The sequence below is a fragment of the Triticum dicoccoides genome, chromosome 5B, assembly GCF_002162155.2.
Source record: "Triticum dicoccoides isolate Atlit2015 ecotype Zavitan chromosome 5B, WEW_v2.0, whole genome shotgun sequence".
Classification (NCBI taxonomy): domain Eukaryota; kingdom Viridiplantae; phylum Streptophyta; class Magnoliopsida; order Poales; family Poaceae; genus Triticum; species Triticum dicoccoides.
Window position 1 is genome coordinate 182,935,593 of NC_041389.1, and position 13,319 is coordinate 182,948,911.

Sequence of the window (13,319 nt, forward strand, 5' to 3'; positions counted from 1 at the left end):
TAGCAGCATGATCAGTGTGAACAATTACCTTGGAATCAACAATGTAAGATCTACATTTATCACAAGCAAACACAACTGCTAAAATTTCTTTTTCAGTAGTAGCATAATTTCTTTGGCCATTGTCTAGAGTTTTGCTAGCATAATGAATAACATTTAATTTCTTATCAACTCTTTGTCCTAGAACAGCACCAACAATATAATCACTAGCATCACACATAATCTCAAAAGGCAAGTTCCAATCAGGTGGTTGAACTATAGGTGCAGAAGTTAAGGCTTTATTAAGTGTTTCAAAGGATTTTACACAATCATCATCAAAAACAAATGGAACATCCTTTTATAAAGATTTGTAAGAGGCCTAGAAATTTTAGAGAAGTTTTTAATAAACCTCCTATATCAACCAGCATGACCAAGGAAACTACGAATACCTTTAATATCTTTAGGACATGGCATTTTCTCAATTGTATCAACTTTAGCTTTATCCACTTCAATATCTCATTCGGAAATTTTATGCCCCAAGACAATACATTCATTAACCATAAAGTGGCACTTCTCCCAATTCAAGAAAAGATTAGTTTGTTCACAGCTCTACAAAACTCGATCGAGGTTGCTTAAGAAATCATCAAAAGAAGTTTCGTAAACGGAAAAATCATCCGTGAAAACCTCAACAATCTTTTCACAAAAATCAGAGAATATAGCAGTCATACATCTTTGAAAGGTAGCAGGTGCATTGCATAAACCAAAAGGCATACTGATGCGGAGCATCCCTCGCTCATCCCCATGGACATACCTACATCTCCCTCGACACCACTTGGACCCATGACAAGAGCTCGAGAAAAGGCTATCGAAGATAAGGTGAACTCGCTCCTCTCCGAACTCCCTCTCTCTACTCACGAGACATGGCTACTACCTCATGCGGAGACTCTATGCATGATCAGGTACTTGGAGGAGAGCCACGAAATAGCTACATGCAATGGCCAAGACGGTGAGGACAACAAGCGGCAAGGACAAGAAGAAGAGCTGCCAAGGAAGCTACAGGCTCCGGACGACCAGCCCAGCCCAGACGTCCGACCCCTGGAGGTCGCTACAGCCAAGAGAAGAGAGGCAGGCGAGAGCTACAGGCTCCAGACGACCGGCCCAGCCCGGACGTCCGACCACTCCCAGGCCCCGGACGACCGAGTCCTTCCGGACGTCTGGCCCTTCCCCAACAGAACCAAATCTACGGAATTCCGAGGAAGACCGGATGACCGTGCGCCTGCCAATAGAACTAAAACCGCGGACATCCGAAGAACTCCGGACGTTCGGGACCCCGTGAGCCTCCGGACAACCGGCGCCCCACGGACGTCTGGACCCTGGCTGCATCCAGCTGCGGGCTGATGCCCTTGTACCCCTTCACTTCGCCCCTCATTTGCACTGTGACTATAAATAGACCTCTCCCACCTCCCAGCTAGGGTTAGCGTTGATTTAGCTCATTTGTGAGATAGAGCCTCGCTCATCCATCCGGATCTACTCCTCGTGAGGGACCGACACCTCCATACGGAGAAGATCCAGATGGATTCAAGACCTCCTGAGGGAGTCATGGATTAGGGGGTCCTCGGACAGCCAGACTATATGCTTATGCCAGACTGTTGGACTATGAAGATACAAGATTGAAGACTTCATCCCGTGTCCAGGTGGGACTCTCCTTTGCGTGGAAGGCAAGCTTGGTGATTCGGATATGTAGATTCCCTTCTCTATAACCGACTCTGTGTAACCCTAGCCCCCTCCAGTGTCTATATAAACTGGAGGGTTTAGTCCGTAGGACAAGGACAATCATAATCATAGGCTAGCTTCTAGGGTTTAGCATGTACGATCTCGTGGTAGATCAACTCTTGTAATACTCATACCATCAAGATCAATCAAGCAGGAAGTAGGGTATTACCTCCATAGAGAGGGCCCGAACCAGGGTAAACATCGTGTTCCCCTCCTCCTATTACCATTAGCCTTAGACGCACAGTTCGGGACCCTCTACCCGAGATCTGCCGGTTTTGACACCGACATTGGTGCTTTCATTGAGAGTTCCACTATGATGTCACCATAAGGCTTGAAGGCTCCTCCAATCATCTACAACGATGCGATCCAGGGTGAGGTTTTCCTCCCCGAACAGATCTACATATTCGGCGGCTTCGCACTGCGGGCCAATTCGCTTGGCCATCTGGAGCAGATCGATAGCTACGCCCTGGCCATCAGGTCAGGTTTGGAAGCCTGAACTACACTGTCGACATCCGCAGAGACTTGATCTTCGACGGATTCGAGCCCATTACAGGTATGCCCCACAGCCACGTTGAGCATGACCCAGATCTGCCATCGGACGGGGTTCAGGAGATCACACCTGCAGCTGCCCTGGCTTTACATCCAGCGCAGATTGTGCCATCCGAGGACGGGAGGATGGACTCCGCGACGGAATCCACACACTCAACAGCGATAGAGCCGAACACAGATTTCACTTCCAATGAGGTCTGTGTCATCGGACATGTCGGTGTTCTGGGAACGGGGGTCCCCAGACTTGCCTGCCTGCGGCCTGCGGCGTGGCTCAAAGGGGGGCCCAGCACAGCCCATCTTCATCAACACAAGCTCAAGACCCTCGCGAGGGGCCAAGCCTCGCGGGGCGGACAACAAGGAGCTTCCTCAGGCACGGCCTCATCAGGATGGCTCACGAGGAGTCAGAGAGATCAAGGCGGGGTACCTCACGAGGTGCCCATGACGCATGCCATGACGACCAAGGGTGCTAGTCGGGCGCCAGCCCGCGCAGTGTCCTCCTTTCCTCTTTGGTGCAAGGGGAGCAGGCGCAGGCAAGAGCATCAAGCAAATGCATAAATTTCGGTGCAACAAGATCAAGACCAGCCCAACGGCAGGGAGGAAGTCATTATGGAGCCCAAGCAGGCGTCATCACCAGAGCCTTTGACAGGCAAGGACCAACTTTACTCAGGATAAGTGTACCCGATGCTCCCCTTCAAAATGGCCAATTGTTGGCGCCCTTCCCGCTCAATATTTGGGAAGAGGCCCAGGGCCTTTGCCTATAAATAGGACTAGCCACCCCTAGGGTAGAGGCATCTGGCATCTGGATCCAAGAACAGAATCCTCACTAGAAAACCAGTAGAGAGAGCGACTGAACTCCTCCTAGCAGTTCATCGCACCAGCCAAGAACAGACCCTCGCGAGGCTGTTCTTCCTTGTATTGTTCATCAACAGCCCAAGAGGCAATCCACCACACCACACACTGGAGTAGGGTATTACACCGCAATGGTGGCCTGAACCAGTATAAACTGTGTGTCTCTTGTGTTGTTCCTTTCGTAGTTTTAGATCCTAGCGAGTCGGCGAGGAGTAGGTAGGTAGAGGGCGAAATCTCCGCGTGCACCCCAGTGTTCGAACCTCAAGGGTCTGCCAGAACCCGAAATCCGACATTTGGCACGCCAGGTAGGGGTGTGCCGGAATTCGTCTACCTTGCCTTGTTCTTCTCCAACCATCGCATCCATGTATGACGCTCGTCGGGCCCGCGCCGAGCGCCGAGCCGCCCTCGCCTCCTGTGTCGCCCAGACGGCTCCCGTCGGCGGACGCCCTCGTCGTTCCCCGTCACCTGCCGTCAACGCTGCCACCGGCCCGGCGAGGAACGAGCAGCAAGCATCGTCCCAGCATCCCTCCATGAGGCAAGACGGTCGCACTGCTACACCCTCACTCACCCCAGCTGGTTCTTCGTCTCACGTGTTTCGCGCACCCATGGAGGCTCGAGCTGTGCTCATCGCGGCAAACGAGCTCCTGCGCTACCGTCCCATCGACAATGTCTATGAAGAATGGCTCGACCGCGTCGCCGAGCTCGTCCGTGCCGCAGGGGGCTCTCCTGCACCGTCCGTCCCGCTGCACCGCACCCCGCCCTGCGCGGGTGATGAAGTTCCGGGGCCGCCTCCCCCTCAAGAAGGTGCCCTGGCCCCAAGGCGCGTGGCTCCTGGGCGGAACCCGCTCCCTCAAGCGCCAGCGCGGCAAGAGCAGAGCTGCCAAGAAGTCCCTCGCCCGCGAGAAGCTGCCCGAGCGCTCCCTGCTCCGGCTCGTCGCGACTACGTTCCTGCTCCAGCACGTCAAGACCTCGCGCTGCTCCCAGCTGCAGCGCATGGGGACCCGCAGGACCAAGCTCTTCATCACCCAAGGCCTCCCGTGCCACAGCGGGCTGCCGTGCCTTCACCGCCGAGCTGCGCAGCGTCGCGTGGCCCGACAAGTTCAAGCCAGACCTGCCTCCTCGCTACGACGGTATGGCTGACCCCGCAGAGTTCCTCCAGCTCTACGAGCTGGGCATCGAGGCTGCCAACGGAGACGAGAAGGTCATGGCGAACTAGTTTCCCATGGCGCTCAAGGACGGGGCCCGCACCTGGCTCCAGGCACGATGTCCTCCTGGGACGAGATGCGCACCCGCTTCATCGCCAACTTCCAGGGTACTCGCGACCGGCCACCCACCGTGAGCGACAAGCGCCGTATCAAGCAGCAACCAGGGGAAACCCTGCAGAAGTACATCCAGCGCTTCAACAACACGCGCCTCAAGATTCCCAAGGTGACTGAGGAGGCCATCATCTCAGCCTTCTCCGACGGCGTGCGCGACGTCAAGATGAAGGAGGAGCTGGCGATGCATGAAGACTTGTGCACTTCCTTGGAGCTGTTCAACTTGGCGACCAAGTCCGCCAGGGCTGAGGAAGGGCGTCTCTCCCTCCTCGAGCTGCCTGCCGCAGTCCCAGAAGAGAAGAAACCAAGGCCAAGGATGTGAAGCGCAAGGGGGCTGTCGTGCTCGCGGCAGAACCAGACACCAAGCGGGGCAGAGATCAGCCCGAATCTTCCAAGGGCAGCTGGTACTGCGTGTACCACGACCTCCACACCCACAACACCAATGAATGCTAAGAACTCCGAGCCGTGCGTGAAGGAAGGATCGGCCGACGCCCCGACCGCAGCGACCGGGGCTACGGTCGAGGAGGAAGGAACGCAGGACGCTGGGAAGACCGCGGCCCTTGCCAAGGGTGGCGCGACCAACCTCGCGAGGATCGCTGGCAGGACCCGCCTCGCGAGGGAGACTGGAGGAATCAGCCTCGCGAGGATCGCCCGCAAGGCAATGCAGGCCTCCCTCCACTGCCATCGCAACCAAGGAGAAATGAGGACCGTCATCAGGACGAGGGGGCTGGGGGCTTCCAGGAGCCACGTGCGATCGCTTGCATCCTGGGCGGAGCTCAAGCCCCTGCCTCTCAACGCATCTTCAAGCAGTTCACCCTCTAAGTAAATGCAGTCCTCCCCAAGCTCGAGGCCACGCGCCCTCTCAGGTGGTCGGCGTGCACCATCACGTTCAGCTCAGCGGATCAGCTCAAGTGCGCGGCCACAGCCGGAGTCCTCCCAATGCTTTGTTCCCCAATCATTAGCAACGTGCTAGTCACCAGGACGCTCACCGATGGCGGGGCAGGGCTCAACGTCCTATCCGTGGAAACATTCAACAATCTCCAAGTGCCCTACAATCAGCTTCAGCCAACCAAGCCTTTCTCCGGAGTCACCGATGGTTCCACGGTCCCGATTGGGCAGGTCCGCCTCCCTGTCGCCTTCGGGGTGCGCGACAACTACCGCACCGAGCTCATCGACTTTGACGTCGCCCACATTCGCCTGCCATACAACGCCATCCTCAGGTACCCAGCGCTGGCCAAGTTCATGGATGTAACCCACCACGGCTACAACGTCCTCAAGATGCCAGGAAGTGGCGGAGTCATCACGGTGCCCTGCGAAGAGAAAGACGCGGTGTGCTCCCTGGAACAAGCCTTTCAGGCCGCATCACTGGAAGACCCGGATCGCGGAAGCAGGAGGCTTCCCGAGACCACCCCCAAGAAGAAGAAGACATCGTCCGGCCCGGCCCCTCAGGAGGCAGGCCCCTCAGGGCCCGCACCTACTCAAGGGGAACCTCCTTTCATCACATAGGGAAGTGCACCCGGCGCCCTCCTCAGGCAGGGCTCGGGGGCTCTCCCCTGGAGGGCCGCCGACCTCGCCAGGGTCACGAGGGAGGCGCTTGGGCACCACTTGGAGGCGTGTTTCAAAGCACGTTTCCCTCAAGAAGGAGCAAGGCAAGGAGGGCCAAACCCTCAGGAGTTCGTCAGCAAGGCCATTCAGGAGCTACAGGAGTCAAGAGTCATGAGAGGCAGCCGCCGCTTACTCGCTATGGACCCCCATCCAGGCGAGGATGGTGGGATGCGCGTCTGCATCGACATACCATGGCTCAACCGAGCCGCCTCTCAGGAGCGCCTCTGGCCCTCGCAAGTGGGGCGCTGCGAAGGTCCACCCCACAGCTACGTTCGCATGCCTTATGGCTTGCCGAACGCGCTGCCACGTACCAGCGCCTCATGAGGGGCATCCTGGAGGCTCAAGAGGCCAGGTGTTCTGCAGCCCTAGCAGAGATGGAGATGGTCCGCGAGGAGCCACCAGCGCCTCCGGAGCCTCCCGAGGCCCCTGGGCCTAGGGGCTCGTGAGGATCGGCTCCCACAGCCCAACGAGTCTGCTACACCAACACCCCTTCGTTGTCAACACTATCAGGTGACATTTTTCAAGTTTCATTTCCAGTTGGGAGCGCCCTCAGGGCTGCATCATTCCCAGGCCGCGTGGGTCCGTCCCTGCGGTGTGTATCCCTTTTGCTCATGTTCTTAGCTTACTTTGTTGGGGGCGCCCCATGGGCTACATCATCCCCAAGTCGCTCGGGCCAGACCTAGCGATGTCCGCCTTCCCAGCATCTATTTGAATGAATTCACTCCTCTGCGATTAACATGCTTGACCTAGTTGCCCACTCAACTGACACCAACTAATGGAGCTGCTCCCAAACGGCACGACGCTTGCGCATGGGTCCGTCCCTGCAACGCCGACAAACCTGAATGGCTGAGCTCTGGCCGCGGCAGCCCCGCATAGCGCCACCTCGTCGAGCCCTCAGTGCCTCACCACCTCTCCAGAGCAACCAACGCCTGACTGTCGATTGTCACGGCGAACTCTCGTTCTTTCTGTGATGAGCTTGCAGGATCTCTTCAAGGAGCAGCGTCAGGCGAGGCCCTCACGGTGTCTTCTTCATTCTCGTCCGCGCAAACCGCTTGCACGTTAAAGGGGGGGTACCTGAGCATCGCGACTTAGGGCTCCTACCGGCTCTCCAGCCCTCACCCTCTGGCCTTGTCCAGGGCATCGCAACCTGGCATACCAGCGACGGCTGAGACTCGCTCTAGGGCCGGGACCCGAGAACGTAGAGCAGAAAGGGGAGCGAAGGCGAGAGGGGAGAGGCACGAGAGGACCTCGCCAAGCGACCCCTCACCTGCCGATGCATGGACCCGGCGACACACCACGGGGCCGTCCCTGATTCTTGAGATAAGTCACCACCCGGAAGCCCAGCTACCGTGGCACCATCCCCGCACCTAATGCAATCCCGTGTTAGCAACGTCGCTCTCCTTTCTCACCAAATGATGGCTGCTTGAGCACTAAGGGGGACCTCCTGAGCATCGTGACTCATGGGCTCTTACCGGACCCCGGGCCGCTCACCTCTTGGCCTTGACCACGGCATCGCGACCTGGCATACCAGCGACGGTTGAAGCCGCCTTGAGACTGGGACCTGTCGGCGCAGAGCATCAAGCCCTCGTGAGGTTCAAAAGGAATAACTGAGCTAAGACGGAATGAGCAACTCGCACTACTCCATGGCAAGGATTATATTAACAGATAGGCCCGCAGGCACCTTACAAGCCCCCATGGGGCGCGTTTTTGATTCCTCGCAGGGAACAGATCCTAAAGAACGCTAACTATGCACGCCCCTCCAAAAGACGCCATCATCAACAGTGGGCCGTCCGGCACCGGCGCCAACCCCATCCAGATCAGAGGCGGCGACGGCCTGACGAGCCCGCCCTGCTCCGGGAGCGGCGCAGGCTCGGGGGCTTGTAGTTGTCGTCGCTCGTCTCCGGAGTCGCGAAGAGCTCGGCGGAGTCGCTGGATCCTCCGGCGCCTCCATCGCTTGAGGAGCTGCCAAGGGAGCGGTTAGCCGGCCTCGGCCTCACCGTAGCGGGGTCCCGACTGCCTCTCCCGGGGCAGCACTCCAGCCGGCGACCCTCTGCATCGAAGACCTTGAAGAACATCACCGAAGCACCGTCGTACTCCAGGTGGATCGCGAGGGCGCCCCTTGTCCTGTAGACCCGGGCGATCTCGCCCCAGCCTCGAGTCATGAAGACCTCGCCCGGGGGAACGACCGCGACCTCTACCCCAGTCACGAGGGTGCTGCAGCCGGCGTGCTGCAGCCAGAGCCCGAGGAGTTCCCCCTGCGGGATGACGGAGGCGAAGAAACGAGGAAGGCGAATCCAAGACTGAGGAGGCATGGCAGTGTGAAGCACGAACTCCCGGGTGGAACCCTCGGCATGGACTCCGGGGGGAAAGACGCACAACTTTGTGACCCGCCGGCGCCGACGGCGGTGCTGCCCGTGGCGTTCGGCATCGACTCCTCTAGAGCCCTCGATGTGGGCGTACAAGGGAAGTGGGAACCCTGGTGGTGGCCGCTCGCACCAGGGCCTCAACACTTCCTGGAGGGCGCCCTCACCCCGATGGCAGAGAGCTAGCCATTTCTTCGGCAGAAGCGGGTCAGGATCCTCTCGGGGAGCCTTTCCCTTCTCTGCCGTAGAGAACCGGCGGATCGGAGCCGGTGCAGCAAGCCGGAGCAAGGACCGGGAAGAAGGAGAAGCAAGAAGAGATAGACTGGAAGGGCACACGCCATGCTGTACCTAAAGCCAGAGGAGGCCAACCGCCGACCTCCACGATCGCAGGTAATCATGACCCGCTTTGCATGCAGGGACTTGTCAATTCGTGCAGTTGCTAAGGCGTCGTGGGGAAGTGGAGACGCCCATGTCCAATCAACCGCCACGCGGCGCCCAAGGCCACAGGCTGTTAGGGCCCGCGGCACTTCGCACTTGCCCTTTCGCCTCTCTGCTCGGCCAAGTCCGGGCGCGCCTTGGGCCCGGGGGCTACTGTCGGCGTTCTGGGAGCGGGGGTCCCCAAACTTGCCTGCCTGCGGCCTGCGGCGTGGCTCAAAGGGGGCCCCAGCATGGCCCATCTTCATCAACACAAGCTCAAGACCCTCGCGAGGGGACAAGCCTCGCGGGGCAGACGACAAGGAGCTTCCTTAGGCACGGCCTCATCAGGCTGGCTCACGAGGAGGCGGAGAGATCAAGGCGGGGTACCTCACAAGGTGCCCATGACGCAAGCCGTGACGACCAAGGGCGCCAGTCGGTCCTTTCCTCTTTGGTGCAAGGGGAGCAAGCGCAGGCGAGAGCATCAAGCAAAGGCATCCATTTCGGTGCAACAAGACCAAGACCAGCCCAACGGTAGGGAGGAAGTCATTATGGAGCCCAAGCAGGCGTCATCACCAGAGCCTTTGACAGGCGAGGACCAACTTTAGTCAGGATAAGTGTACCCGATGTTCCCCTTCAAAATGGCCAATTGTTGGCACCCTTCCCGCTCAATATTTGGGAAGAGGCCCAGGGCCTTTGCCTATAAATAGGACTAGCCACCCCCAGGGTAGAGGCATCTGGCATCTGGATCCAAGAACAGAATCCTCACTAGAAAACCAGTAGAGAGAGTGACTGAACTCCTCCTAGCAGTTCATCGCACCAGCCAAGAACAAACCCTCGCGAGGCTGTTCTTCCTTGTATTGTTCATCAGCAGCCCAGGAGGCAATCCACCACACCACACACTGGAGTAGGGTATTACACCGCAATGGTGGCCTGAACCAGTATAAACTCTGTGTCTCTTGTGTTTTTCCTTTCGTAGTTTTAGATCCTAGCGAGTCGGCGAGGAGCAGGTAGGTAGAGGGCGAAATCTCCGCGCGCACCCCAGTGTTCGAACCTCAAGGGTCTGCCGGAACCCGAAATCCGACAGGACCCTCGGACTTGTTTCCGGCCATGGGTTCCAAACCGTGTGTATTCACGCCCATCGGATCTAACCGGGCACCGATCATGGAGGTCAGTTCGGTGGATATCTTTCAGCACTTGCCCTTGGGCGACGTGCTAAAATCATTAAAATCGCTCTCCTTGTCAGGAGACACTTGGCCGAACTATGTCCGGCTTGAGTGGGAAGCGAGCGACGAAGGAATTCGTTACCCATCCTCCACCCACTTAATAGCCACTGTCGACGACTTAACCGACATGCTTGATTTCGACTCTGAAGACATCGACAGTATGGAGGACGATGCCGGAGAAGAACAAGAACCACCGCCCACAGGGCGCTAGACAGCCACCTCATCATATGACATATATATGGTGGACACACCCAAAGAAAGCAATAGCGAGGATCAAAAGGATGCAATGGAGCATAATCCTCTCGAGAAGCAGCCGAAGCGCCGACGTCAGCGGCGCCGCTCTAAACCATGCTAGGGTAGGAAGAGCGATACCAGCACAAGAGATAATAGCACTCCAGATGAAGCCGAAGACGAAAACAATCCCGCCCAGCCAAGCTTCGAACAGGCCGGGCGGGAGGACGGGCAAGCTAGCCCTGAGGAACAGGCAATGGATGAGGACTCGGAGGATGACAATTACATGCCCCTCTCCGAAGACGAGGTGAGCCTCGGCGACGAAGAATTTATCGTGCCTGAGGATCCCGTCGAGCAGGAGCGCTTCAAGCGCCGGCTTATAGCCACTGCAAAATGCCTGAGGAAAAAATAGTTGCAGCTTCAAGCTAATCAAGATCTGCTCACTGATAGATGGACTGAGGTCTTGGTAGCCGAGGAGTACGGACTCGAGCACGCAACCAAAAGTTACCCGAGGCGCAGGTTGTTACCTCAATTCGAGGACGAGGCACTAGAGCCTATACTACCAGTGCAGGATGCGGCTGACCGACCACCTCGTGGCTGAGACAAAGCGGCGTATCAACCCGAACACCAGCCCGCACCACATCGCCAAACGACTAAAAACACCAAGGCCCGGGGCTACACGCACAACCTGCAAGACGAATTGGAAAATAAAGCAGGACAGTCAAGATCGATCTACAGATCGCGGAGGCGCGCCCCAACGCGTGACGATGACCGTCACGCCGGATATACTAAATACAAATCCGACCAGGCCGAATACAGCAAACCAGAATCATCCGAACTACGTTGCAATGTAGCCTGGCATAGAGGCGCCGCACACCCCCTATGCTTCACTGACAAAGTAATGGGGCATGAATTCCTAGAAGGCTTTAAACTCGTGAACATCGAACCATATGATGGGACAACAGACCCCGTGGTATGGATCGAAGATTTCCTTCTCCACATTCACATGGCCCGCGGTGATGATCTACATGCAATCAAGTACCTCCCACTAAAACTCAAGGGACCAGCTCGGCATTGGCTAAATAGTCCACCAGAAAACTCCATTGGCAGTTGGGAGAACCTGGAAGATGCATTCCTTGACAACTTTTAGGGCACTTATGTGCGACCACCGGATGCTGATGACTTAAGTCACATAATCCAACAGCCCGGAGAGTCAGCCATGAAATTCTAGACTCGGTTCTTAACTAAAAAGAACCAAATCGTCGACTGTCCGGATGCCGAAGCCCTAGCGGCCTTTAAGCATAACATCCGTGACGAGTGGCTTTCCCGACACCTCGGCCGAGAGAAGCCGAAGTCCATGGCAGCCCTTACGACACTCATGACTCGCTTTTGTGCGGGCGAGGACAGCTGGTAGGCTCGTAGCAATAGCACATCCAGAAATCCTGGCACTTCTGACGCCAGAGATAGCAATGGCAAGCTCCGGTGCAACAGACACAAGCGTCACAATAATGGTGATAACGCCGAAGACACAGCCGTCAATGCCCGATTCAGTGGCTCCAAGTCTGGTCAACAGAAAAAGCCATTTAAAAGAAACAATCCGGGCCCGTCCAGTCTAGACGCATACTCGATCGCTCACGTCAAATCCATGGCACCCCCAATAAACCAGCCAATCACACCAATAGAGAATGTTGGGTATTTAAACAGGCTGGCAAGCTGAATGCCGAAAGCAAGGGAAAGGGGCTGCATAGTGATGACGACGAGGAGCCCCGGCCACTGAACATAGGGGGACAGAAGAAATTTCCTCCCCAATTAAAAACGGTAAGTATGATATACGCCACCCATATCCCCAAGAGGGAGCAGAAGCGCGCACTAAGGGACGTGTACGCGATGGAGCCAGTCGCCCCAAAGTTCAACCCATGGTCTTCCTGTCCGATCACCTTCGATCGTAGGGACCATACGACCAGTATTCGTCATGGCGGCTCAGCCGCACTGGTCCTCGACCCTATCATTAACGGATTCCACCTCACACAAGTCCTCATGGACGGTGGCAGCAGCCTGGACCCGCTTTATCAGGATACAGTACGCAAAATGGGTATCGATCCCTCAAGGATCAAACCCACCAAAACCACCTTCAAAGGTGTCATACCAGGTGTAGAGGCCTGTTGTACAGGCTCAATCACACTGGAAGTGGTCTTCGGATCCCCGGACAACTTCCGAAGCGAGGAGTTAATCTTTGATATCATCCCCTTCTGCAGTGTTTATCACGCATTGCTTGGACGAACCGCATTCGCTCGATTCAATGCGGTGCCACACTATGCCTACCTCAATCTCAAGATGCCCGGACCCCGCGGTGTTATGACAGTCAATGGAAATACAGAGCGCTCCCTCCGTGCGGAGGAGCACACCGCGGCCCTCGCACCAGAAGTAAAGAGCAGTCTCCTTAGGCAGACCCTTAATTCGGCAGTAAAGCCCCCGGACACCATCAAGCGAGTCCGAAGTACTCTGCAACAGGATCGTCCGTCCCATCCAGAGCTCACCTAGCAATTCGGCCTTCGTCCTAGTCCCAGTCAAGCGGTGAAATTCATGCCGCGCGTACATAATTATGCACTTAAAATACCATGGGCATAGACGGAGGCACAACTAGACCCTATACGTCGAGGCGTATGTATACAAGTAGTGCGAGCAAATAGGACAGTGTGGCAAGAAAGTCCAAACACTTTGACAGTGTGGCACCCCGAACTTATAGCATTATATGCATCAGCTCCGAATCATGTCTTTGGTCAATAGTTGGGTTGCCCGGCTCCTGTGCTTGCTATCCTACGTTCCGCTATATCGGCTAGGGTAGTAAAGGGAGAACTACTGTGATTGTGTCCCAGTTCTTCCGGACGAGCACCTCAGTAGAGAAAGCCGAAAACTGACTGTCATGATGTGGCGAGAGCTGGTCGCTGTTTGAGAGGTTTCAAATCCTTAAAGATTTTTTTCGCTTTATGCGAGGAATCAGTCTTTGTCTGATTTAG